Here is a 27,904-nt window from a genome sequence, read left to right as displayed (position 1 = left end):
GCGGTAAGAAAGGGCGGGTGGGCGGGCAGGAGATGGCAACACTGGTGGTTGGGGGGGGGGGGGGGGGGGGGGGTTGCCAAGAGTCGCAGTCGTCATAACCTGAGCAGTTTTCCTAAAGAACCTGTTTTATCAGGGGAGGAGAATGTTGTCACCTGCCGGCATTATCACACTCGTGGAAGACCATGAGAGAGGGAGACCTGTCCGGCAACGAAACTTTCAGCAGACGAATGAATTCGGCATACTTAAGCACACACACACACACACACACACACACACACACTGGTCCGCTAGGGGTGGGTCCGCCGCACTGGTTCGAATCCCTGGAGCGGCGGAAGTCTGTCTACACTTACCCCAGGTGTTCATCCTCCCGTCGGGGCTGGTTGATTAACGGGTACATAAGGCGAGGGTGTGTATATATATATATATATATATATATATATATATATATATATATATATATATATATATATATATATATTTATATACACACACACACACACACACACACACACACACACACACACACACACATATAATGTATTTAATGGTTTTTAGATGATCGTAAAAGCTGAAAATATGTATAGAGAAAATATCCAAAAAATATAAACGCGTAATTTTTCGTGTGATTTCCAATGCATGATATGAAGACTTTTGTCACTGCTGCAGTCCAGCACAGTGACAGTAATGTGACCAAACGAATATAATACGAACTGGAAATTAACGTTTTTCCTCTCCACAGGTACGTGGTGCTGTGGCCCTGGTGAGCCCCGGGTGGAGGGGGTTGGGGGTCCACTTACGTGTATGGAAGTGCTCCTCCCTCCCCCTGCCCCCATGTCTGGGTCTGTAAGGGGGCGTCCAGGGTTTGTTCCTGGAGGCTGTTTGAGGCAGCGTCTTGACCAGGCGCGCCAAGGCTGATGATCAGGGGACATGGTCAGGGTAAGTATGGAGTGAGTTTTATTTACAAAAGAAAATTCGTACGAGTAGTTCAGCATGTTCCTGGTACTTGATGACTGAAGGAAGTTAGGATTGTGTTGGGTCTGGGTAATTGACGTATCATAGCTTGGTATTGATGTACTGCTAGGCCCGGGCAGCGGGTTGTGGGGGGGGGGGTCATGAAATCCCTGCAGATCTGTAGGTATTATTCACCAGGTCTGGAGATTACGGAGGAAGTGTTCACCGTTTGGTCTGTGTTGATCTGTCGCTCCTGTGTGGGAGGGTTGGGTGAGACGTCGTTGCATGTAGGTAACGTGGGGTTCTGATGTGTTATGTATGAATACACGCAGAACTGGTCATTAAGGCCTGGCATGTGTCGAGATGGGGGATCTTCATATACTTGTTATTGATTTCCGTTATCGCCAGAGATTTCATTATTCATTATTCGTAAAGTTATTTGTCTGTTGGTGGAAATTAATCCCAGACTAGACTTGTTAGATGTGGTTAGTTGTTAGAAAGCTAGATTGATGATGGAAAGGGTCGATATGGTGAGTTGTTAGTGAGCTAGATTGATATTGATGATGGAGAGGGTTGATATGGTGAGTTGTTAGTGAGCTAGATTGATATTGATGATGGAGAGGGTCGATATGGTGAGTTGTTAGTGAGCTAGATTGATATTGATGATGGAGAGGGTTGATATGGTGAGTTGTTGGTAGATTAGATTGATGACATTGATGGTGGAGGGGGTAAGGCATTGTTTGTGGTCACAGTGGATGATGAGGGCCGCGCACGTAATTACCCCCAGGGCTATACGATTGTTACGGGTAGTGCCCCCATTGTCCTATTAAACGGCGCCACTCGCACAAGGCAAATTGGTTTCCCCGCCCGTGGAAGTTTTCGTTGTTCATTTGTCGTGTTGTGAGCCATCTGTTCCCCGGGTCGCTGGGTTTAGGTTTGATGTGGGTGTTGTACGCGACGGTACGACCCCCAGCCCACGACGGTACGACCTTTGGGTACCGATGTGATCCCTGAAAACGACGCTACGACCCGTGCGCACGACTTCACGACCTTTGGGTATGATCCTTGGAAACGACGGGACGACACTTCGAGCACGAGAGGACGACCCCAAGAGCATGACGGGATGACCCACCTTACGACCCTTGAGGAAAAAGACGGTAGGACCCTTAGGTATAATGACCTGATAATTTCATCCTCAAGGGCTCAGGTCAAGGGCCGGAGTAGCACGAATGAGAGAACCGGTGCGCCTCCCTCCTGGCGTTAACCCAGGCGAAGAACTCGTCGACTCTGGTGAATAATTTGGTTAAAAGACACACGTGACGGAGTTCGGTCAGGGACGCGCGTTGGGCGGTGACACCTCAAGGCTTGTGTCCCCCCCCCCCCCCCCACCTCCCCTCCCCCCATCGTGGCAGCAAAGCGTCGAGGCCTCAAGTCAACACAAGTCGTGTGTGTTGCTGGTGTTGCTTATCACACGGAGGGCTTGGGTGGCGCCACCACGAACTCTTTTGTGTTGCGCCCTCTTGTGAGTGATTCTCTCGCACCAGTGTGTTGTTACATTCTCTCTCTCTCTCTCTCTCTCTCTCTCTCTCTCTCTCGCTCTCGCTCCGTTCCTTCCCATAAGAGAACAGTGACCCCCCCCCATCCAGAACACGGTGGGCCTACTCATCAGTTACGGTGAAGGAAGCTTCCTGTGCTGTACACATCATGTGACTATCCACCCGCCCGGTGGCCAGCGGCTCCTGCCACACCAGGTCTCCCGATATCTTGTTATTTAGATTAGCAATAATAAGGGCGTCGTTAGGTTTGGCCTGGGAGGGTGTGACGGTATGTCTTTCACATCTCATTAATTGTTATTCCACAGCCCAGCTGTTGGAGGAGGAGGAGGTAGTATCACAACGGCTAATCCTCGAGTACTGGGACACTCTCAGAACACGAGAAGCAAGATTAATGGGCACCACTGGCCCGCCGCAGGACGTGTTATCTGCCGAGTGGGGAGGGTGTTGGTGCGTGCGTGCCCGACTGCGTGCTCCCAGTCACCCCACACACCCCCAGATACTCCTGAGATTGAAGGGAGGGAGGGGGGGGGGTGTGGGGGGGTCTCTCTCTCACTGCCTGTGTCCACTCTGAGGATACTGTGAATGGCCGGCCTTATGTGTCCGGGGGGAGGAGTGGGGAACAGTGATACATGCGACACACTCGCGCGCGTGTGTGTGTCGCGCTGGTATGAGGATGTGTCATATAGAGTCCAGATGAGGCAACGCAACCCCATGATCAGTGATACAGCGGTGTTGCCATGGTAGCTACAGGGTTGTGTTGGGGGGGGGGGGGCTGAGCTCTCCACCCTAACCCCCTCCCTCCCTCCCACACCCCAGGCCACTGCCGATCATTAGGGTAATTAGCTCATGCTGGTAACAGACAGGGTGTACACACCACCTGGGTTCTCCCTCCCCGCACACTAGCCCGTCTGTCTGTCTGTCTGTCTGTAGTCCATGTGTTGGTGTATGTTTCCAGGTCCAAGTCTGTTAGCCTCTTGTCGTTTTAGTCTGTAAACCTTTCTGTCTCCATGTCTGTTAACCTTTCTGTGTCTCTGTCTGTTAACCTTTCTGTGTCTCTGTCTGTTAAGCTTTCAGTCTGTTTGTGTCAGCCCTGTGCAAGCTATGTGGGGTGTGCCACAGAGACTGTCGCCAGGCTCTGCCACGCTGTTGTCCCTTTGTATCATTATATTGTGTATCTGTGTCTTGGGTGATGTTCCTCATGGAAGGTGAATACTGTGGTTGATTGGAGTGATGGGTGGGGGGCGACGTGCGGTCGGTCACTGGGCTGTGAACCCGGGGCAATATGAAGCGTCCTGTGTAAACCATGGACTGCTTTCTGGGGCTTGGGTGTTCATGTTAGGCTCCGATTCTGGTGCGTTATCCACGATAGCAGGAGATTATCGGTGTCCAAATGTGGCCGTTGTGCGTTCGTTCCTGGCGCTACTATACCAGATCAGGAAAGGGAGATAGGTGTGTCAAAGGAGACATAAATTGTATCTGCAGAAGGTTGGATAGAATTAGGATAGGTCTCCCCATCATGCTCGTTTTCTGTGGGTGGGCAGACGTACTCCCCTCCCAGATATGCCCGGGCCTTCTCGTGCTTGTGACTGGACGGGGAGCAAAAATGGGAATTGTTTGCAGAGTTAACTAACCGTTCATGGCCGTAAAAGAACTTTGGCCAGAATAGGACGCGAAAGTTAAGACTTTTTTTTTTATGTAAAGCGTTTGGCGTATGATGCTGTGTGAGAAGTTGACGTGGGCAACGTGGCGAGGCAAGAGTTATCTACACACACACACACACACACACACACACACACACACACACACACACACACACTGAGGAAAACGTTGATGTGTCTGTGAAGGATGTATGTTTGAGGGCTTCTCTCTCTCTCTCTCTCTCTCTCTCTCTCTCTCTCTCTCTCTCTCTCTCTCTCTCTCTCCTCCCAGGATTTGATCATGTTTGTAAACGTGTCAAGTGCTTGTGATTGACCGGAGGTAAACGCGCCGTGACCTCAGCTGATGGAAGAACGTAATTCTTAGATTTACGAATATAAATCAAAGATGATAACAGAAAACGATAGAAAAGTTTTCCTATTTTCTGTATGTACTGTTGTATCATTGAATTGCGTCGAGGAACTGGATTATCTATAAAATATGAAAATCTTGATCCGTTCATCAGCGGTTTAATGGGAGAGACAACATAATCACCTTGTCATTTACAGTAGTTTGGTGTCACGTAATGTAATGTTGTGTTTACAACAGTGGTGGTGCCATGTCGCTGTGTAAGTGGCGACGGACGGGGAGGAGGAGGAGGGGGTTATACCAACGCGGTTGTAAATATCCATCCTGGTTGTGTAAATGTCTCTCGTGGTGGTAAATGTCCCATCTAGCGGTAAATGTCTCCTGGTGGTAAAAAAGAAAAAAAAAAGATGCCCCTCCTGACGTGGTTGAGGGTTGCCTGTTAGTGCAGTGTCTGAGCGGAAGGTGGCGTTTGGGGACACATCCGCCGGGGGGGAGGCACTGTGATGCTCTCTCTCTCTCTCTCTCTCTCTCTCTCTCTCTCTCTCTCTCTCTCTCTCTCTCTCTCTCTCTCTCCCGGAGCGGGTGTTGGTAAGACGCAACTGAGGGAGGGAGGAAGGCGGGCGGAGGGGAGGGGAGGGAGGCCCTCCCGTGGTGCCAGCCAATGTTGTAGCAGACGAGTCCCTCCTGATGTTGTAGTGAATTTACCCCCTCCGGCCGGCGGCGCCTCCTCATGTTAAAACTTCCCCCTCGCCTCTCCTCGGGCTGGTGCCTCCTCCCCCTTCCCCTCCCCTCCCCTCCCCACTTAGTGGCTCAACTGTTGATCTTTGGCCCATTGGCTAGTGTGTGTGTGTGTGTGTGTTGAAGATTGTAGCCGCCTTGTTACCCCGTCTTATATGTTAATATTATTTCTATTTTTTTCTTAAAAGTGTGTGTGTGTGTATGTGTGTGTGTGTGTTGAAACACTCCTGTCTTTACCATGGTAAGTTCATTTTATTATTGTCCTTGTCACTCTCTAACACCCCCTCGCTCCCTCCCTCCCTACACACACACATACACACACCGTAGCCACCCGTCCTCCTCCTCCTCAGCCGTGCAAACCCCCCCCCCCTCCACTGATTCCCTCAACTCACACACGTTCACCGTCACGGACCCGTTACCCCCCCTCCCTCCCTCCCCCCAGCATTCACTACGACATGACCTCTCCTCACACCACAGCTGCACTGCCGTACGTACGTACGTATTCGTCGGTGCTTCACTGTGTGTCTCCCCCCCCTCACACACACACCCCGTCCTCCTTCACTCCCTCCTTTCCCCCCACTCCCCCTTTCCCCCCTCATTCCCCCTCCCCCCTCCCCCTCTCTCCCCCGGCGCCACCACACAGGCAGAGTGTACCACACCCGTGGACATGTTACCGTCTACCACACTTGGAACACCCCGGAGCCTAGCCCTACAGAGCCGTACATCGTCTCTGTCTTTATCTGGAGTAGTTAAGGACGCTGTGTACTCTCCCCCTACACTCATAACCTCGCCGTAGACTACCCCTGTCTTGTGGGGGGGTGGTTAGATCCCCCCCACCCCCACCCCATCCATATGCTCCCCATATCCTCCCCATGACCCACGTCATAGCTGCCAGCCCCGCCAGCACCCCTCTCAGTACCTCGGCACCGTAGATTGCCTTCCAGTCTCTCTCTCTCTCTCTCTCTCTCTCTCTCTCTCTCTCTCTCTCTCTCTCTCTCTCTCTCTCTCTCTCTCTCTGCCTCGTCTCGTGGATGAAAATGGATGAAAACGTTTCAGTCCGGCGGGCTTGTGGGTAGCCTTAATTCCCCCCCCCCCCTCCCCAACCCACCCAGCCATGACTGCATATGAAGAGCGTATATCATATGCTCGTCATAGACCCCCGCTATCGTTGCCACCACCACCACCCGGGGTCTCTCTCTCTCTCTCTCTCTCTCTCTCTCTCTCTCTCTCTCTCTCTCTCTCTCTCTCTCCCTCCCTCCCCCTCCCTCCCTCCCTCCCTCCCTCCCTCTGGACAAAGCTTTCCTTGATTCCTCCCCCAGGCGTCCGTTCTGTACCACGGACGTTCTGCCGTACGTATATGCGACCTTTTTTTTCCCTCCCCTCGTTGCTCCGCCGCCGCTCTGCATGTCCTCCTTACGTGCGTGGTTGACCGTAATGGCAACTGTGTATATCCCGCCTGTCCTTCTGCTGGGTGTGGGGCGGGGTCGTCTCAGCTCTCTGAAAGTTGAACTACTACGACCACTACGCGTTTTCTTTATTCATGGGGGCAAGATCAGGGGGCACCCCACCCCTAAAACTTTTTTTTTTTAAGTGGGGAGGGGTGTCTTGCTTCTTATACACCCACCCTCCTCCCCCCCCTCTTGTGCTTCCACACACACACACACACACACACACACACACACACACACACACACACACGTTGTACATAGAGCCTCGTGTCATGGTTCATGTGGCCTCAGATGAGCGGTATGTGTGGCGTGAGACGATGTGGGCTGGCGTCTGTGGGGATGACGCGAGGGGGGGGGTGATCACTGGCGCCGGTGTGCTGGGATTACATGATTACTTGTGCTGGGATTACATGATTACTTGTGCTGGGATTACATGATTACTTGTGCTGGGATTACATGATTACTTGTGCTGGGATTACATGATTACTTGTCCTGGGATTACATGATTACTTGTGCTGGGATTACATGATTACTTGTGCTGGGATTACATGATTACTTGTGCTGGGATTACATGATTACTTGTCCTGGGATTACATGATTACTTGTGCTGGGATTACATGATTACTTGTGCTGGGATTACATGATTACTTGTGCTGGGATTACATGATTACTTGTGCTGGGATTACATGATTACTTGTGCTGGGATTACATGATTACTTGTGCTGGGATTACATGATTACTTGTCCTGGGATTACATGATTACTTGTGCTGGGATTACATGATTACTTGTGCTGGGATTACATGATTACTTGTGCTGGGATTACATGATTACTTGTGCTGGGATTACATGATTACTTGTGCTGGGATTACATGATTACTTGTGCTGGGATTACATGATTACTTGTGCTGGGATTATATGATTACTTGTGCTGGGATTACATGATTACTTGTGCTGGGATTACATGATTACTTGTGCTGGGGTTACATATTTTTTTGTGGTGCGATTACACAGTTACTTGTGAAGGGGAGTGGGGTGGTTACACGATTACTTGGGGCAAAAAGTGAAGACAGCAACGTGGAGGGCCAAGGAGGGGAACACGATAGCCACTGCAGTGTCGGGGGTTGGAGAGGCGTTGAGGTTATGGGTTGTGTGTTGGTGTTACTGTGGGAAGATGATGGTGTGTAGTGCACCTGTTGTGTGGTGATGGTTGTGGATTGAGGGTATAACGCGCGCCAAGTGGGAAGTAGTGCCTGTTGATGGTGAACTGTTGTGTATTGATGGTGTACTTTTGCTGTGTATCACTGCTGTGTATTGATAGCTTGCTACCTTTGCTGTGTATCACTGCTGCGTATTGATAGCCTGCTCCCTCTGCTGTGTATCACTGCTGTATATTGATGGTGTACTTTTGCTGTGTATCACTGCTGTGTATTGATAGCCTGCTCCCTCTGCTGTGTATCACTGCTGTGTATTGATGGTGTACTTTTGCTGTGTATCACTGCTGTGTATTGATAGCCTGCTCCCTCTGCTGTGTATCACTGCTGTATATCGATGGTGTACTTTTGCTGTGTATCACTGCTGCGTATTGATAGCCTGCTCCCTCTGCTGTGTATCACTGCTGTGTATTGATAGCCTGCTACCTCTGCTGTGTATCACTGCTGCGTATTGACGGTGTGTGAATGAGGCTGTGAGGCTGGCGGGTGTTGCTGTGGGGAAGTGATTTTCGTATCGGGAATTCGTGTCGTGCTTGACTGTGGGCGAGGGAGACTGGCATGTGTTGGTGGTGGAACACGAGCAGCACGAGGGAGGAGGAGGAACTAAATCATGAAGAAGAAGGAATTTGGATAAGAAGACGGAGGAGAAAAAGAAGAAAATGGAGGAAAGAAATTTAAGAATGAGGAGTAAGGAACAGCGGCTGAGAGAGAGAGAGAGAGAGAGAGAGAGAGAGAGAGAGAGAGAGAGAGAGAGAGAGAGAGAGGTGTAGGGCAAGCGTCAACCGGGCAGGGAGGAGACTCAAGCAAGTCTCTACCCAAATGTAAATTACGAGTCCCAAGGAGGAGTATTGATCCCTCAGGAGGTCCACCTCCAGCCCCTCACCCACCACCACCACCACCACCACCCCTACTCCCTCTCTCTTCTACGTCTCCACGCTGTCCCTCCCCACCACCACCACCTCCGTCTGTCGTACGGCTCCACGTGTGTACGGCTTAAGGGGCTGGTCGTACAATGTGTGTGTGTGTGTGTGTGTGTGTGTGTGTGTGTGTGTGTGATGTGTATACATTTGTGTTCTCTGGATGTGTATGGGCACGTTTTGTCTGTTTAAGTGTCTGTATGAGTATACGTGGGTGTATTTGACGTGATGGGTCTCTGCCTACGTTTTGCATGTGGTGTGTCGTGGTGGTGGTGGTGTGTGTATGTGTGTGTCTATCAGTGAACCTGTATCAGCCTCTCCGTCTGTACCTCTTAAGTGTGGATGAGATGTGGTATATGGATGACCTGGCGACTCTGGTCGACGATGCCGCTCATTCGATGGCGCTCATTGATGGTTCGTTGTGTCGCTGTCACACGGAACTGGACGTGTGGGGTGTGGGTGTCTGGGAGGTGCGTGCGTGTGTGTGTATACCTTGTGGCCAGAGTGCACACACCAGCTCCAACATCGATGTGTTACTGTAAATGAGTGGGGGATGGGGCGGGCAACAGCGAGCGAGTCTTACTACTATATAGTGGCGAGATGATGTCCCTCGTTTTAAGTGATCGCCGCTGGGATATTCTCTCTCTCTCTCTCTCTCTCTCTCTCTCTCTCTCTCTCTCTCTCTCTCTCTCTCTCTCTCTCTCCATCCACCACAGTCTTACAGAAGGAAGGATTGACCCGGTCCCCTCCCCCTCGAGCAATGCTGGAGAGACGTTATTATACGAGCAGGTGAGAGGTCAACGTGCGTGGAACTACGAGAGCAGATAGTTAAAAGAAAACTTCCTATATGGCTGAAGTCAGTCCCAGATGAACGTAGGGATGACGGGTGTCGTCACCAACAGGTGTATTGACCAGCCCTCAGGTCATCGTCAGCAGGTGTAATATTGACCAGCTCTCAAGGTCATCATCAACAGGTGTATTGACCAGTACTCAAGGTCATCATCAACAGGTGTATTGACCAGCACTCAAGGTCATCAACAGATGTACTGACCAGCACTCAAGGTCGTCACCAACAGGTGTAATATTGACCAGCAGAGGCAGCCAGTACTCAAGGTCGTCATCAACAGGTGTAATATTGACCAGCAGAGGCAGCCAGTACTCAAGGTCGTCATCAACAGGTGTAATATTGACCAGCAGAGGCAGCCAGTACTCAAGGTCGTCATCAACAGGTGTAATATTGATCAGCGGAGGCAGCCAGGAGCCGTTCCCAGCCCCTTCCCCTCCAGAATCATCTTGACCTCTTGCGCTGCTCTCAACAGAGCGTCGTCCTCAACCCCCCCCCCCCTCACCACACCCCTTCTGCTTCCCTTTATTGCTTGTGGGATGGGGGGGTTGCGCCCCCGGGATTACGTCTGTAGTGGTTATTGTCCCTGGGTTCTTACTGTAGTGGTGTGGTTCCTATTGTCATGGTAGATATGGTTCGCGGATCTTAATGTAATGGTTGGGGTTGTTACTGTAGTGGCGGTTATGGTCCACGGGTCTTTATGTTGTGGTTGGGGTTGTTACTGTAGTGGTGGTTATAGTCCAAGGGTCTTTATATTGTGGTGGGGTTGTTACTGTAGTGGTGGTTATAGTCCACGGGTCTTGATGTAGTGGTGAGGTTGTTGCCGTAGTGGTGGTTATGGGGTTCTTATTATAGTAATGGTGTTACTGAAGTGGTGGTTTATGATTCATGGGTTATTACGGCAGTGATGGGGTTGTTACTACAGTAGTAGTGTTCTTAATGTAGTGGTAGTCATTAGTGTAGAGGTTAGGTTAGTGTAGAGGTAGGGTTGCTATTGAAGTGATGCTTATGGTTCTTACTGAAATGGGTTGTTATGATTGGTGGGTTGATACCGAAGCGGTGACAGCTGAGGCTGAGGTTGTTGTTGTAGTTGTGTGTTGTCTTAGTAGTCGTCGTTGGGTTCGTACCGTAATGTTATTTGTTTTGTTATTGTAATGGTTGGTATCGTAGTTGGCTTCGTAATGTAAGGGTCGGTGGTGTTGATGGTTTATTCTGGTGGCGGTTGTAATTGGTAGGTCGTTAGGGTAGTGGTTGTTATGACTGATGTTGGTAATAATACGAACGTTGTATATTTTTGTTGGACTGATTGGAATTGTTATTATACGTATTGAATGTAGTTGCGCATGGGCTGCTTTTGAGCAGGTTATATTGATGTTAATCCTTTGAGCACGTTGGTACGACCCTTGAGCACGATGGTACGACCCTTGAGCACGATGGTACGACCCTTGAGCACGATGGTACGACTCGAACACGATGGTACGACCCTTGAGCACGACGGTACGATCCTTGAGCACTATGATACGACCCTTCAACATGATTGTACGACCCTTGAGCACTATGGTACGATCCTTGAGCACGATGATACGACCCTTGGACACGAAGGTACCACCCTTTTGAGTTTGCCTTTGACTTAATTTTTAGAGGCCAGGTCAAATGCCATGCTATCATACCCATGGGTCGATTTTTAGAGGCCAGGTCAAATGCCATGCTATCATACCCATGGGTCGTACCGTTGTGCTCAAGGATCGTACCGTCGTGCTAAAGGGTCGTACCCTTGTGCTCAAGTTGATTAACATATCGATTAGAAAATGCTATTGGTATATACTATATTGGTATAGCAATACATCGCATGATAATTCCCATACATTAGATTTGTTTCTCACTGTCCTTGGGTTACCAATAAGAGATAAGTGCCTGGCCTTGCCAAGGATCATGTCTTAAGATAAGGTTACACAACACAGGCCTCACTGTTATCATCTGAGCAGGGGGGGACATGGTTTACCCCCTGGCAAGGTGTTCACACGAGCAGCCAAAATAGGGACACAAGCCGGAGTAATAGCTATAGAAGAGGGAAAGAGAACCAACACTGCGGTACAGGGCAAGCGGGTTAAGTGTAGGGGGTCAGGTTTAGGAGACTTGATGAGTCAGCTTGGTGTATGCTTTACTGTGTGAGGTAAGTATATTGATGTAGGATCATTGTTGTAGACATAAGGTCAGTCCTCTGTGTAAGGACGTATCAGTCATTTGCATACCCGGAGCAGATATTAAGAAGAATTCTCCATACCTGGACCGGACTTGCAGTTTCTTAAGAGGCAAGTAAGTTTAGGTATTTGAGTTGATTTTTGTGTGTTTACCCAGATGGATTAGATGTCACACTGTGTTACCAGATGTGCTTATTGTGTTGTGTGAGGGGAATCACGGAGCCATCGGAGGGCGTGTGAAATATTTGCTGGGAATTGTAGGGAATGAAGTGGGAAAACAAATTAGGGTTGAACTCGCGTTTCCCTCAGTCCTACTGGGAAATCCTTGTTCAAATCTGAGAATACATATTCTCAAATCTGAGAATACATAAGAAGGCTGTGGCGTTGAGAGCGAGCAATAGAAGGTGGATTTGAACGATGCAGATTTGACTCGTCAGCTAATAGGAGCGATGGGTTATTAGTCCACAGAAAAGAAAGCGTTGATGAAACGTGAGGGAGGGAGGGCGTAGGAGAAGGGCAGAGAACATGGGAACGCTGCTGGTGGTAGGGAGAGGATGCTGATCCACCAGCAGTCACTTGAGGTAGAGAAGGGAGTGAGGGAGGAAAGCTTGAAGGAAGGGAAACTAGGAGATCAGGACTCGCTCCTCCTCCTCCTCCTTATGCCACACACTGGGAAACCCTGACCATATGAGGAACGTCTTGATAGCAGAGGGGATGGAAGGTATAATCCCTACCATTACCAAGTGTCAACTTGGATAACGCACTTTAGGAACTTTATAGAATGCCTTAAGATCAGAGGTTTCAAGTCTTGTTGCTTTAAAGGCGTACGTCATGAACTTTAGATTTAAGGTTGTCTTAAAATCAGAGGTTTCGGGTCTCGTGGCTTTAATGTACCGCGACCTCTGTATTCATTACACTGACACAGATGATCTCGAAGATATGTTCTTTTACTGTACCCAGAATCTGCTGTATCTTGTGGTATACCTTCCAAGAGTCGTTTGTATATTCAGTGAAGTATAACGGGTGCATATAATGTACCCGTGACCTTCTTCAGTAACACTGGCAATATACAACGACTACTTACTTGTACGTTGTTTGCCTCGTGTGTGACATGTATTAAGTCCTTAGTGTATATATATGTTATTTGTATTGTTGCCAGCGTGTGTGTATTTGTCGCAATCATGTACACGATTGCAACCCGATCTGCCGCATGTGTACGTCCGTCCGTCCGTCCGGTGTTGTCTCACTTTGACGCTCCCCCCACCTCCCCCTGCATCCCTTACCGACGGAGACTATGACCTCCCAGGGTCTCTGGGCCCCACTTGGTAGCCCACCTGTCACCCTCCCACTGTCGACGTGTTGTGTCCACCATACACTCTGTGCATTGTGTGTGTGTGTGTGTGTGTGTGTGTGTGTGTGTGAGAGTACACATAATATAGACATGGACGTATACAGAGTTGAGTCACGGGAGGTGGCAGCATGAGTGTAAAATTCTCTCTCTCCGCTAGACATATGATAGTTATCACACAAGAAAAAGTTATAGTATTTCTGAATTGTTGACGAGCGGTTAGTATCCCGCGAGGCTGGTCCCTGTAACTACTGAATTGGTATTACTTGAGGCTGAGTAAGACATGCGCGTCAAATGTTTGCTTAAGAGTGAAGGAGCCGGGATTGTGGCTCAGGGGCTGGTGTGTGTGTATGCGGTCAGGGGTAGTGGAGTTTGCTGATGATATATGCAAGAGGGGAAATAATAAAGATATTATTACTTGAGTAGCTTGTGTGTGTGTGTGTGTGTGTGAGCCCCAAGGCTCAAGGCTCCCCCCCCTCCCCGGGTATGTTTTGACAGGTGTTTTGGAGAAAGTCTAGCTGTATCCCTCTGCCTCGCACTCATCCTCCCCCCTCATTTACACTGTGTCTGCAGAGAACCGATATGAAAGATGAGGAAACCCAGTTATACACACACACACACACACACACACACACACACACACACACACACACACACGTTGTTGTTGGGTGCCGACAGGAGACGTGTTAAACTTGGGGCAGCCGCAACCCCGCTTGTCAGTCGCTCACCTTTAAACACTGTGGCGTCGCCTGTCCTCTGGCTTGTAATTAACTCGGGATGGCCATTGACATGAATACAAATGATGCCAGAACCCTTTGATAGGACACCCACCCACCCATCCCCCTCCAGAACCCTGTGATAGGACACCCAACCTTCTACAGAACCCAGTGACAGGACCTCCCAGCACCTAGTGATAGGGTCCCAGTCATGCCCAGAACCTAGTGATAGCCTCCAGCCACACTCACAACCCAGTGATAGGCTCCAGCCACACTTGCAACCCAGTGATAGGCTCCAGCCACACTCGCAACCCAGTGATAGCCTCCAGCCACACTCACAACCCAGTGATAGCCTCCAGCCACACTCGCAACCCAGTGATAGGCTCCAGCCACACTCACAACCCAGTGATAGCCTCCAGCCACACTCGCAACCCAGTGATAGCCTCCAGCCACACTCACAACCCAGTGATAGGCTCCAGCCACACTCGCAACCCAGTGATAGGCTCCAGCCACACTCACAACCCAGTGATAGCCTCCAGCCACACTCGCAACCCAGTGATAGCCTCCAGCCACACTCACAACCCAGTGATAGGCTCCAGCCACACTCACAACCCAGTGATAGGCTCCAGCCACACTCGCAACCCAGTGATAGGCTCCAGCCACACTCACAACCCAGTGATAGGCTCCAGCCACACTCGCAACCCAGTGATAGCCTCCAGCCACACTCGCAACCCAGTGATATCCTCCAGCCACACTCACAACCCAGTGATAGGCTCCAGCCACACTCACAACCCAGTGATAGGCTCCAGTCACACTCACAACCCAGTGATAGGCTCCAGTCACACTCACAACCCAGTGATAGGCTCCAGTCACACTCACAACCCAGTGATAGGCTCCAGCCACACTCACAACCCAGTGATAGGAGTGGAAGACGTTCCAGGCACTGCCACTTTGAACCAGCGCGTGGAGGAGCGGGCAACAGGCTGTTGGGGGAGGGAGTTCCAGCTCTGGTTGGAAGGCCTACTGGCAAGAGAGAGAGAGGGAGGGAGGGAGAAGGGTGGTGTTCCTGGAACGTCACATATATATAGCGGGAATCTGTTGAGAGGAGGGAAACTTTTTATAGAGCCGTTGGGGCCCAAGTGGTGTGTTCAGGGAATAGGGTTTTAGGGCGAATGGCCTCGGGGAAAATAAGGGGTGTGGGTTGTCACGTTGTTGGGGAATATAGTTGGAAGGCGAGTGAGGGATGTTATCAATCTGTCTCTGGAAGGTGCGAGAGACGAATGGTTTAGTCCAAACAAGGTGTTGGTTGGGACGTGTCCAACCGTAGGCTTGGCCTGCACGACCCCGCTGGATGCAAGGTTTTCAGGTGGTACCAGAATCCCTTCCATGCCAAAGTCTTTAAGAGAAACGAGTCTTAAAGGAATACCTGGAAGGTATTACGGGAGGGCAGTACTTAAAGGGACGTCTCTCTCTCTGGAGGCGTTTAAGTCGTGTGTGGTGTAAGAATCCCCAAGTGGGCCGCTTAAAGTGGACCGCTTCATGGGATCTGTTGTTAACAAAAGAGTTTTCAGTTTACAGGAGAAAAAAAAAAAAAAACGAAGGAAATCTTTTAATTATTGGTCTAAATATAGACGAGAGTGAGATGTGCTGGTGGTCGAGGTTGGTGGGGGGTCGGCTGGCTGAGCTGGCGAGGTAGTGGGGGGGAGGTTTCCTCTCCCTCCTCCACCACCCTACCATCTCTTATGCTCCATCTCTCCTCACCCCCTCCTTCCCCTTAACCGGGGGGGGGGGGGGGGGGTGATCTGATATTCGCCTACCGACGCGTCTAGAGGGAATTTATGCCTTCCCCCCCAGGTCTAAACACATGAAGCACAGTACACCAGGTGCCACTGCTGGACACACTCAAGTGTGACTCAGTACACTAGGTGTTACTGGTGGACACACTCAAGTGTGACTCAGTACACTAAGTGTTACTGGTGGACACAATCAAGTGTGACTCAGTACACTAGGTGTTACTGGTCGACACTCAAGTGTGACTCAGTACATTAGGTGTTACTGGTCGACACTCAAGTGTGAGTCAGTACACTAGGTGTTACTAGTCGACACTCAAGTGTGACTCAGTACACCAGGTGTTACTGGTCGACACACTCAAGCGTGACTCGGTACACTACGTGTAGAGTGTCTTACTGTAGATTTGTAATAGTGTCACCTAGTGTTGAAGTGTTGAAGTGTGGTATAGTTTTAACCTTCCCTGAGTGTATAATGTCCATGTATGATTGATCCTCTGCTATCTCTCAAATTTTGCTGTTCTTACCGAAGTCATGTGTGTACCGAAGACCTCCCCCCTCCTTCAGACATATTCTGTCAACAACATCATGGCTCGTATGAGGCGACGCTGGGTCTGTCCTCATGAACATGTGTGGCACAGTCGGGAGGGACACAGTGTCACCCTTGGTGTTCTTTCATTAGGCATCATGACAAGGGCCTCCTCCTCCTCCTCCTCCTCCTCCTCCAGAAGATCTCTACTCGTGATCATTTCCACGTCTCGTTCGTCAGGACTCGTGTGGCTCGGGTCCTCTCCCCAGCGGTTCTTACGTGGAGACCGCTATGACGCACCTCCTGTTATTGACTTCGGTCGGCGTGCGTCAAAGGCGTGTTTGTTGTTGACGCAGTGCTTCCGTCTTGGGGTGTGACCCAGTCGCGTCATACGCTTGCTGCACATACGCCTTGGCGTCTTGTACCAGCGCGTTATCGATCTACGGGAGATCAAAGTGCTATCAGCGTCGGGACGTCTTTATCCACTATCAGTTCATTTTGAGAGTTAACGGCCCTATCGCTTCCCAAGATAAGAGTCAAAACACGTTACTGTACTCACTCCATATACTGCTGTCTGGAAATGGAAGTTTTTTTGAGATTACTTGATGTTGAACATCTTCTCTCGAACCTGTTTATTGTTTCGAACGCCTCGACCCTATGTAGTGTCTCGATCACCTTCGCGAACCTATTTATTGTTTCGAACACCTTCTCAATACATATGTTATGAACACTTTCTCGTACCTATATTTATTGTTTCGAACACCTTTTCAAAACGTACATAATGAAGCAAACACATTCTCGACGCTACTTATTGTCTTGAGCACCTCGAAACCATGTGTACTGTTTGGAGCACCTTCGCGAACTTATCGTCTCGAACACCTTCTCTGATTGAACCCTGGATTCGGATGCTGTCCTCGAACGCGCTTGGGATACGATAGCGTAGCTGGTGACTTGGTCGTGTTGCGGGCAACATCATTATAAAGCGCCTCACCTTGATCTCCACACCCCGGGAATTTGCGATTGCCTGCCGCACCGAGTGAGTGTGTGTGTGTGTGTGTGTGTGTATGTGTATTGTAGTGATGATGATGGTAACACGGATAGTAATGATAATCAAGACGCTATTAATGTTGATAATGAACTTACAATAACGGTGATCTATTAGCGTATTATGCAAGTCATGAAGGTTATTGTCGAATTGGACTCATCCTCTCTCTCTCTCTCTCTCTCTCTCTCTCTCTCTCTCTCTCTCTCTCATTTCGGTCAGGAGCTTGATATTAAACTCTTCCAACCTTTCCCTCCCTCACACGTGTGTGTGTGTGTGTGTGGATCCCATGGGATTATCCGGGCGTCTGCGCCGGAGGTCCTTAGTATCCTTGACTGATACTTCCTAATGGGTGGAGACGCAGGGTCACTCCACCAAGTCCTGAGTCGCTCATTTATGTATGAGTACAGTACATTACAGTACCGTACATTACAGTACTGCTGACGAGAGGTATCACGTGGAAATGTGAGGAATGAGGATACAAGATAGCGACTCGATCTGTTGTTATTTTATCTCACTTGTAGAAGACAGAAGTTAAAAGGTGTTATTTTTTTTACGTAAACTGAAGTTTAAAGTATTATTTTTACGGAAACTTGATAATGGTATCGGTTTGATTCCACGTTTAATAGCGACATTTTGTCGTAATAGATTTTTATTTGACTTTATTTTGTTTTTCCCGCTGATATCCTGATAGATTTGTCTATGGAGTTGCAAACATCACGTCAAGATGTATATAATCAGTAGCGTTGATATGAGAGCGGATATTACGGTAGGTTTTCAGCTTAAGTATAACACAGGTGGACGAGTTCCCAGTGCTCTGCTGGTTTGCAGTAATTATACATAAACCATTGACACTCCATCCCAAGAATCGAACCCCGGACCATCTTGTGTGGCAGCCAGTTTACATCAGATATCATGTATACATTACATGGTTGATGTATATGTACATATTTATACGTAAAATTGTATATATATATATATATATATATATATATATTTTTTTTTTTTTTTTTTTTTTTATACTTTGTCGCTGTCTCCCGCGTTTGCGAGGTAGCGCAAGGAAACAGACGAAAGAAATGGCCCAACCCCCCCCCCCATACACATGTACATACACTCGTCCACACACGCAAATATACATACCTACACAGCTTTCCATGGTTTACCCCAGACGCTTCACATGCCTTGCTTCAATCCACTGACATCACGTCAACCCCTGTATACCACATGACTCCAATTCACTCTATTTCTTGCCCTCCTTTCACCCTCCTGCATGTTCAGGCCCCGATCACACAAAATCTTTTTCACTCCATCTTTCCACCTCCAATTTGGTCTCCCTCTTCTCCTCGTTCCCTCCACCTCCGACACATATATCCTCTTGGTCAATCTCTCCTCACTCATTCTCTCCATGTGCCCAAACCATTTCAAAACACCCTCTTCTGCTCTCTCAACCACGCTCTTTTTATTTCCACACATCTCTCTCACCCTTACGTTACTTACTCGATCAAACCACCTCACACCACACATTGTCCTCAAACATCTCATTTCCAGCACATCCATCCTCCTGCGCACATATCTATCCATAGCCCACGCCTCGCAACCATACAACATTGTTGGAACCACTATTCCCTCAAACATACCCATTTTTGCTTTCCGAGATGATGTTCTCGACTTCCACACATTTTTCAAGGCTCCCAAAATTTTCGCCCCCTCCCCCACCCTATGATCCACTTCCGCTTCCATGGTTCCATCCGCTGACAGATCCACTCCCAGATATCTAAAACACTTCACTTCCTCCAGTTTTTCTCCATTCAAACTCACCTCCCAATTGACTTGACCCTCACTCCTACTGTACCTAATAACCTTGCTCTTATTCACATTTACTCTCAACTTTCTTCTTCCACACACTTTACCAAACTCAGTCACCAGCTTCTGCAGTTTCTCACATGAATCAGCCACCAGCGCTGTATCATCAGCGAACAACAACTGACTCACTTCCCAAGCTCTCTCATCCCCAACAGACTTCATACTTGCCCCTCTTTCCAGGACTCTTGCATTTACCTCCCTTACAACCCCATCCATAAACAAATTAAACAACCATGGAGACATCACACATCCCTGCCGCAAACCTACATTCACTGAGAACCAATCACTTTCCTCTCTTCCTACACGTACACATGCCTTACATCCTCGATAAAAACTTTTCACTGCTTCTAACAACTTTCCTCCCACACCATATATTCTTAATACCTTCCACAGAGCATCTCTATCAACTCTATCATATGCCTTCTCCAGATCCATAAATGCTACATACAAATCCATTTGCTTTTCTAAGTATTTCTCACATACATTCTTCAAAGCAAACACCTGATCCACACATCCTCTACCATATATATATATATTGCCATCCTAGCTGTTCACTGGAAGTGATTTACGTGACCCCTCTCACGGATATGGTGTGGTATTTACCATACCTCTCCTCCTCCAGCACTAACCCCCCCCCACCCTCCATCCTTAATCACTCCCCCACCTCACCCTCATTTCGGGTCACCCAGCACTCAATGTATTAACGTGGGTAGTAGCTAGGAAGACAGACAGAGAAAGTACCCACGTACCTTCCAGATTTCGTCCTAAAGGCATGGTTCTGGGCGCGTAGCGCTCACCACTGGACTATTCGGAGGTTTAAGAGTAATGAGGTACGTGTAATTATTATTATTATTAAGTAACCACGGTGGTAACGTGAAGGTTTGCATCTAATTAGAACCACAAGAGACAGACAGCAGACGCTGAGGTGTCTCAAGACGTCTGTCTTCATGGCAGCTGAAGATGTCTCGAGGAAAAGACGAAAGCTGGCCAGGTGTGTCCACTGTATCTCGCGAGGGGTTTAGTGATGTGGTATATGTGTGTGAGACGTAGAGGGATGCGCGTGTTAAAGACTGATAGATGTCGCCCACAGCCACGTGTGGGTGAGGTAGAAAGGAAAGAAAAGAGAGCAACCTGGAGGTAGAGAGAGAGAGAGAGAGAGAGAGAGAGAGAGAGAGAGAGAGAGAGAGAGAGAGAGAGAGAATGCTCATAACGGGAATTGCAAAAGCTATATTTTTTCTCCCTCTGAGCTGTGTGTGTGTGTGTGTGTGTGGTGGGGGGGAGGACATAAGCCTAACCTTAGGCCGAGTGAGGGCGACGGATGTGCTGCCATCATCTTGGGGAGGAACCGTGCAGTGTTGATGATGACGACCACCACCGCGTCATCCCGTACTAGGTAGGCTGCTCGGTCTGTGGTGTGGAGGGGGCGGATGACACATTGTAGATGAAGTGTGTAGAGTGTGTCCGAATGTGTCACCCCAGTTGTGTGGCCTACGGTGCCGTGTGGGAGGCATTGATGTGTATGGTGGCGGTGGATGGAGATGTATAGAGATGTGGACGACTGGGGAGAGGAGCGAGGTTGGGAGAGGAGGAGATAAGTATGTCAGGTCAGTAGCGTTGTGACCTCACCCTTTACTCCCACCCCACACCCTCCCCTCTCACCTCCTAAACACACACACACACACACACACACACACACACGCGCGCGCGCGCGCGCCGGTACCACCTGCTTCCATCCTCCCTCCAGTAAACAAGACACGGCTACGTTAAGGTCTTGGCGATGTTAACCCTCTTACAAGGACATCGAGCGAGCGCCTTGGTCGCCCGAGACCCGCTAGATAGCTTCCCCCCCCCCCCCCCCCCCACACACACACACTACACACCACACCACCACTCCACACCACCACTCCCTCCTCTCACCTTCCATCTCACTGGCCAGAGCTGCTTCCCAAAGCCGCCACTATTAACCGTATTCCCCCCCTACTCTCTCTCTCTCTCTCTCTCTCTCTCTCTCTCTCTCTCTCTCTCTCTCTCTCTCTCTCTCTCTCTCTCTCTCTCTCATGTTGCGGATGGCACGTCCGTAGCGAATCTGTCCCGTCCCGTCCCGCCGTGAAACCACTGTCTCTCTTAAGAGTGTAGGTAGCAGAAGACCCCTTCCGTATTGGTCCGCAGGAGGTCCTTACACCGTCTGTTCCCATTCGAGAGTCATTGTATGTGGTGTTGGGAAGCAGTAGTAGTAGTAGTAGTAGCGGCGTGGGTGTAGAGGGAAGTACCTACGTGTGTTGGGAAGTAGTAGTATAGTAGTAGCGGCGTGGGTGTAGAGGGAAGTACCTGCGTGTGTTGGGAAGTAGTAGTAGTAGTAGTAGCGGCGTGGGTGTAAGAGGGAAGTACCTACGTGTGTTGGGAAGTAGTAGTAGTAGTAGCGGCGTGGGTGTAGAGGGAAGTACCTACGTCTGTGCGCCCTGTCATGTGGCAGGGTAACTCCGTTTACCTTGATAATAAGGCTGTGAGAGGAGACGAGGGGGGACTTGTCTCGTATCCTTTTACGGTTACGCACCGATCAATTCACATTAATCCCCCGTTTTCTGTGATCAAGTGTTGGAGGGGGTCCTTCTTCTTACCCCCTACCCCGCTCCCCCTCACTAAACACACACAACACACACACACACACACACACACACTCACCTCTTGTTCATTCTGTTAACGACGTTATGCTGTGCTTGTCCCACTTCCACGCCTTCCGTCACACTAATGATGAAAGGAATTTTAATATTTAAAGCGGAAATTTGGACATAAAAACGTAACTTTCATTGGAAAGAGCGAGCGGAAAGGGGTCCTTTTTATTTATTTTATCTCTGCTGGAGTTGCCCTACAAATGTGATAGATCGATACTCAAACCGTATTTGCCTTATAGGTTAGACAGCGTTACTCGGGATCAATAATGTATGCGCTTTGCACATTAAAAAAGCGCATAATAATGGCATTTGCCATGATGGATGAAAATGGGCCCCTAAACGAGCGTAAGCCTTGGTGCAGCCGCTACGCGAGGCCCCGGAGCGAGCATAGTGGGCGCAGCGTGTGACGACAACCTCACTCTTGAACAGTGGGAAGGGAGTCCAAGTTTTCGCTGTGTTGGATGAGGTGGCTCTGTTGATTTCCGGCCATTTTTCGGAAATTCCCGCCGATATACGAATATATTACAAGGTGAAACGTGGTGGTGATCACTGGTGATAGTGTGGTGAAGTGCAGAAAACCATAGTGACCGAGGAAGTAGTGCAGATAGTGATGTTAAAAGTATGTCGTCGGTGAGAGTTGTGTGTGTGTGTGTGTGTGTGTGTGTGTGTGTGTACCTGATTGTGAGCTCGCCAACAATCGTGGTGTCTCCCTCACTTCTCCCTCCTCCTCCTCCTCCCCTCCCTCCCAACAAGCCTGTGGGTCCCCTCCTGTCTCTCCTTCCCTCACCCTTGGGGACCCACAGTGTCCGTGTTACCGTAGTGTTTTGTTTTGTAAGCTCCCTCCCCCTCCCTCCCTCCCTCGTGTGCCGCGGGAAACACCGTGAGTCGAATTGTACATCGATTATCTACGTATTTAACCCTCATCGCATTCGCTCATGACCGTCTTTTTTTTTCAATTATTACTCTCAAGTGATGGAATTATTCTCGTTATTAGTGATGGAATTATTTCTCCTTAGTGGTGATGGAATGATTTTCCCCAGTGATGGAATTATTCTCCCAGTAGTGATGGAGTATTCTCCCCCAGTGATGGAGTATTCTCCCCAGTGATGATGGAATTATTCTCCCCAGTGATGATGGGATTATAAAGTGCCGATATGATCAGATGAAGTGACGATATAGTGATGGGCGAGTCGTTGAACGGGCGCCTTAGTGTGTCGGGTGTGTATGTATATACATATATATACATATGTTTATATAGTGTTGTGATGTATAGTCTGGGGGGGCTGACGGCGGACCACTGAGCCCCATATTATAGTGCTTCCTGCTGGCCCAGATACACACGTAGTGACTCGGGCGGGAGGGAGGAGGGCCTGCCAGCCTGCCAGCCAGCCAGCCAGCCTGCAGCAGCAGCAGCCCCACACCACCGGAGTGAATCACCACCACCACCACCAGCTTCCTCACCTCGAACTTAGAGCAACGGCGTCTGTGTGTGTGTGTGTGTGTGTGTGTGTGTGGAGAGAGAGGGAGGAAGAACCTAGCTTACCCAAAGTGCTGGTTGGTAGCCTGCGTCTCAGCCGGGCCTGGGCTAGGCTTGCAGGAGGAGGAGGTGGTGGTGGTAGGGCGGCGGCGGCGTCGTACTTAACGTACTTAGCAGTTCATTAAGCAGTAGCAAGGGTGGTGGCGGCTGCGGCTCCTCCTCCTCCTCCCAGGGGCTGCTTCTGCCGCAGCTCGGAAGAAAGTCCTGGGCAGCCAATCTCCTACCACCAGCCTGCTGCTGCTGCTGCTGCCTCCTGAACTCCCAGGATGTCCCCGGTGGGGTGTGCGCGGGTCGCCCCAGGGGGAGGGCGGGTAGGAGGCAGTACCAGGAATCACGACGCCACATACAAACATGCTCCCCCTCCCGCCAGTCCCCGCCCAGCAGGTGCTACTGGGAGATAAAATGTGAATTGGGTGAGGTCGCTGGGTGGATTGGCTCATTTTTAAGTCTTGCCCCCCCCCCCCTTTTCCCCCCTATTGTATTAACGTGACACTTTGTGGGGGAAAACGTGTTGTTTAGTGGAGGTGTGATGAGGTTTGCTCGTTAGGTTTGTCGTTAGTGTTTTAGTATCAGTGATGCAGACGAATAACAAGGTGCGTTTGCCAGCCGTATGTGACTCGTTAATCTAAGCCTGTTGATAATAACCGAGAGATCCTCTCTCTCTCTCTCTCTCTCTCTCTCTCTCTCTCTCTCTCTCTCTCTCTCTCTCTCTCTAACTGAATAATGTAATTTACCGTTGTTCGTTTTTGAATCAGTATGATGCTAAATGATTGTGTAATGAATTACTTTATTGGATTGTTTTAAGTATTGTTTTACTGGAGTGGGTTGTGGTGACGGTTGTTTTTAGTGGAGTGGGTTGTGGTGACCGTTATTTTACTGGAGTGGGTTGTGTTGACGGTTATTTTAGTGAAGTGGGTTGTGGTGACGGTTGTTTTAAGTTGGGTGGGTTGTGACGACAATTTACTGGAGAGGGTTGTGGCGACGGCTGTTGTAGTGGGGTGGGTTGTGGTGACGGATGTTGTAGTGGGGTGGGTTGTGGTGGTGGGGTGGGTTGTGGTGACGGTTATGTACGCTGTGCAGCAGACGTATCGTGAGTACGTGTTGAGTGACCGGATGTAACTGGAGGTATGTTGTCGGCCAGATACCAATGCTTTTGATAACTGGCGAGGCCGTGGTCTGTGTCACGCAGACCACCTTCTCCTCACCGCCCGGCCCTGCCGCCCCTACACCCCCCCGCCGCCCGCACCACCTCCTCTCCCATCCCCCGCTCTAGGAAAGAGCCATTCCCGAAACGCGTCCGCCTGTTGGAAGCGCAAAAGAATCTCTGGGAATGACAGCGTTGCAAGATGGCCGGTAATGCGATTCCGGGTGACGATGCGGGAGGGGAGGAGGAGGAGGAGGAGGCTGTTGTAGTTGTAGTTGTTAGCTTGGCGTGGGGGAAGGGGGGGGTATTTTTTTTTTAACAAGTGCGTATAAAAAGTAAGAAGAGGTTGGAGGGGGTGATTTGGCCTGCCCGTGTGCCGCAAGGGGAAGGAATGAGGAGGAGGTGTGTTACTGGAAGGGCGGGCTGGGAAGGGAGTAAGCCAGCCTTCCTGCGCAATAGTTTGCACGGGAGGCCAGAGGTATTCCCAACACGTGTTTGACGGGGGAGTCGCCAGCCTGTGCACGCTCGTACGGGACTTCGTGGGACATAGACGCTGATGGTGTGGTGTTTTGAGTGTAGGTATCCCCTACCATCCCCTATATTTGTAGGGGGTGAAATACAGTAGGGGATGTATCCTTTGTGACAGTGGGGGTAGAAAGGGTAGGAGAAGAATTTTTGTGTAGGGAAAAAAGGGGTAGGAGTGAAAAAGGGGGGAAGTAATGTGTGTTATGGTATAATGAGGGAGACCGTTGTATGTTATGAGGGGGTGTTGGTGGTGGTAGTGTTGGAGGAGGAGGGATAATTGTGCTTTATGGAGGGGGTTGTAGTTTTGAACGGCAGGAGGTAATGTCAGGCAATCTGTGTGGTGGCGCGTGTTTATACCCGGGCCAGAGATGGATGGGTGTGTGTGTGTGTTTGTGTGTGTGTCTTGGCCAGGTGTTGGCTCTGTGGCACACATTCCCCCCCTTCTCCCCCTTCCACGTCATCCTTGTAGCCTGCTCTCTTCTTTATGACGCACAGGCGAAGAAGGGTTTGCTGTGTCAAGCTCATAGCAAAAGGGGAAGAAATGTGGGAATGTCTGGAGGTGGGAGGAGGGGATGGATTTGGTGGTGTGTGGTGGGTGAGGAGGAGGAGGTTTGGTCGTTATACACTGGCGGGAAGGGTGACGATAACGGATACGCTCACCATGTTGTCGGCCTTGTGGCCTCATCTGCGCCACCACCATCACCAGTAAACTGTGTGGGGCGGATGACGGACTGTCCTGGGAGGCTAGAGAGAGAGAGAGAGAGAGAGAGAGAGAGAGAGAGAGAGAGAGAGAGAGAGAGAGGCATATCCTTCGGGAAGGTGATGTGTGCCTGAGGGAGGATGGTAGGATGCGTGAGGCAGGGTGTATGTGTGTGTGTGGGGCAGGATGTCATGTTGCCTCAGCTGCTGGCGTCCTCCGTGGAACGTGGCGCCTTCCTACTGCCGGCCAGGGGCAAGGGGGAGGGGGGTCTCGACACCGCTCGCTGGGGGTGGGGTGGGGGGTAATGGCGGTGAACGTCAAGTGAAACTCGTGTGTGTGTGTGTGTGTGTGTGTGTGTGTGTGTGTGTGGTGGGGAGGGGGGGCTTGTCTCTACGGCGGTGGGTGGGGAGAGGAGGTGGTCGCCCGCTGCTGGTGTTGAGGGTGGGGGAGGGGAGGGAGAGTACCCTCCCCTCCACCCTCCTCCCCGTCAGGCAGGACTCAACAACACTGATGGCTGTGCAGGCCAGGAGGGGCGGCTCGTCTCTTAATGACGGGGGAGGGGAACACATGATAATGACGGGGGAGGGAAAACCTGATAGTGACGGAGGAGGGGAAACTCATGATAGTGACGGGGAAGGGGAGGGAAAACCTGATATTGATGGAGGAGGGGGAGGGGAACTCATGATAGTGACGGGGAAGGGGATGGAAAACCTGATAGTGACGGAGGAGGGGAACTCATGATAGTGACAGGGAAGGAGGAGGGGAACTCATGATAATGACGGGGAAGGGGAGGGAGACTCATTATAGTGACGGGGAAGGGGATGGAGACACTTGATATGAACTCATGATAGTGACGGGGAAGGGGATGGAGACACTTGATATGAACTCATGATAGTGACGGGGGAGGGGAGGTAAACATGTGATGATTAAGGGGAAGGGGAATGTATGATAGTGACGGGAGTAGGGATATAAAAGTGTGTGGATGATGGGGAAGGGTGTAAACGGATTATAATGATGGGGAGGGAAACATAATAATGATGGGGAGGGGAGGGAAACGTGATAATGATGGGGAGGGGAGGGAAATACTTGATAAAGACGGGGAGGGGAAGAGGCCCATGATAATGGCGAGAGGGGGAGGGGAAATTCATGATAATTAATTAACCCCTTCATTACCATTTGTTTTGTCTCATTGTGCATTACGCCAGCCATCAACAACCTGGGGGGGGGGGCTATCCATATTGATATAATCAGTTGAGGTTGAACGAGAGAATCTTCCTGGTGTTAAACTATTATTATTATTATTATTATTGTTGTGTGTGTGTGTATGCAAGTTCCTCGGGTTAAAGTAACTTACGGGACCGCCACCGACACACACACACACACACACACACACACACACACACAGTTCCGCCTCGTAGAAACCCTTTATGTTTAATATTTCTGTAATGTAGTGATTAGTGCCTAATGATGTTGGTGAGGGGGTCGGTGGAGAGCCCTTAGCTGACGCGAGGGGTGTGGAGGGGAGAAGGTGGGGGGAAGTGAGTGTCTTCCTCTCGTTGGCTGTGGTCAGGGCTGGCTGCTGTGGGAGGAGTGGTCGTTTGGCCTCTCTCTCTCTCTCTCTCTCTCTCTCTCTCTCTCTCTCTCTCTCTCTCTCTCTCTCTCTCTCGACCGCCCGACAGTCGTCAGAGGTCGTGTTTTATGCCCCTCGCCCCTCGCCCACCCCAGCCATGGTCGTCGTGGTGCCCCTCGTCGTCTCGGGTCGTCGTGCACAAGTTCCCTCCTCCCCAACCTGTTGCTCTGCTCACCACACTCCGGGCATCACACTGCACCCACCCACCCATCCCCCTTCCCCCCTCGCTCCTTCATTATTAATTTACAATCTTTCATCATTGTTTTTTTTTATTGTTATTCATTCCGCGCTTCTTGGTGACCCTGGGTTCTCCTGCCAGCCCCTCGCACATCCGGGTCACAGTACCCATACCTCGAGGGTCATGAGTTTACGAGAGACAAGCCATGACTCTCTCTCTCTCTCTCTCTCTCTCTCTCTCTCTCTCTCTCTCTCTCTCTCTCTCTCTCTCTCTCTGTTATTTTCCTGTATAAATCTTCAACTTTAAGACTGACTTCCGCATAATTGATCATCCCATTATCATTTTTTTTTTAATATTTCTCT

At 50.0% G+C, this 27,904-nt stretch overlaps 1 protein-coding gene across 13 annotated transcripts in view; it reads left to right on the top strand.

Annotated features, from left to right (window-relative positions):
- The window catches only part of lilli (AF4/FMR2 family member lilliputian), a 280,491-nt gene that overhangs the window by 115,720 nt on the left and 136,867 nt on the right, over nucleotides 1-27,904 (top strand). For 8 of the 13 annotated variants that reach the window (XM_071657147.1, XM_071657144.1, XM_071657151.1 and 5 more), the window contains exon 1: nucleotides 22,218-22,357. The exons of 4 other annotated variants lie outside the window; for them this stretch is intronic. The gene's annotated coding sequence lies outside the window, so the exon portion shown is untranslated. Of the gene's footprint in view, nucleotides 1-22,217; nucleotides 22,358-22,428; nucleotides 22,448-27,904 lie in introns of those variants that run through there. One more of the 13 variants, XM_071657145.1, reaches the window with a different exon arrangement.

This window comes from Panulirus ornatus, chromosome 64 (assembly GCF_036320965.1).
Source record: "Panulirus ornatus isolate Po-2019 chromosome 64, ASM3632096v1, whole genome shotgun sequence".
Taxonomy (NCBI): Eukaryota; Metazoa; Arthropoda; class Malacostraca; order Decapoda; family Palinuridae; genus Panulirus; species Panulirus ornatus.
The sequence above is the reverse complement of the archived record's forward strand: the minus strand, read 5'-3'. Positions and strand labels throughout refer to the sequence as shown.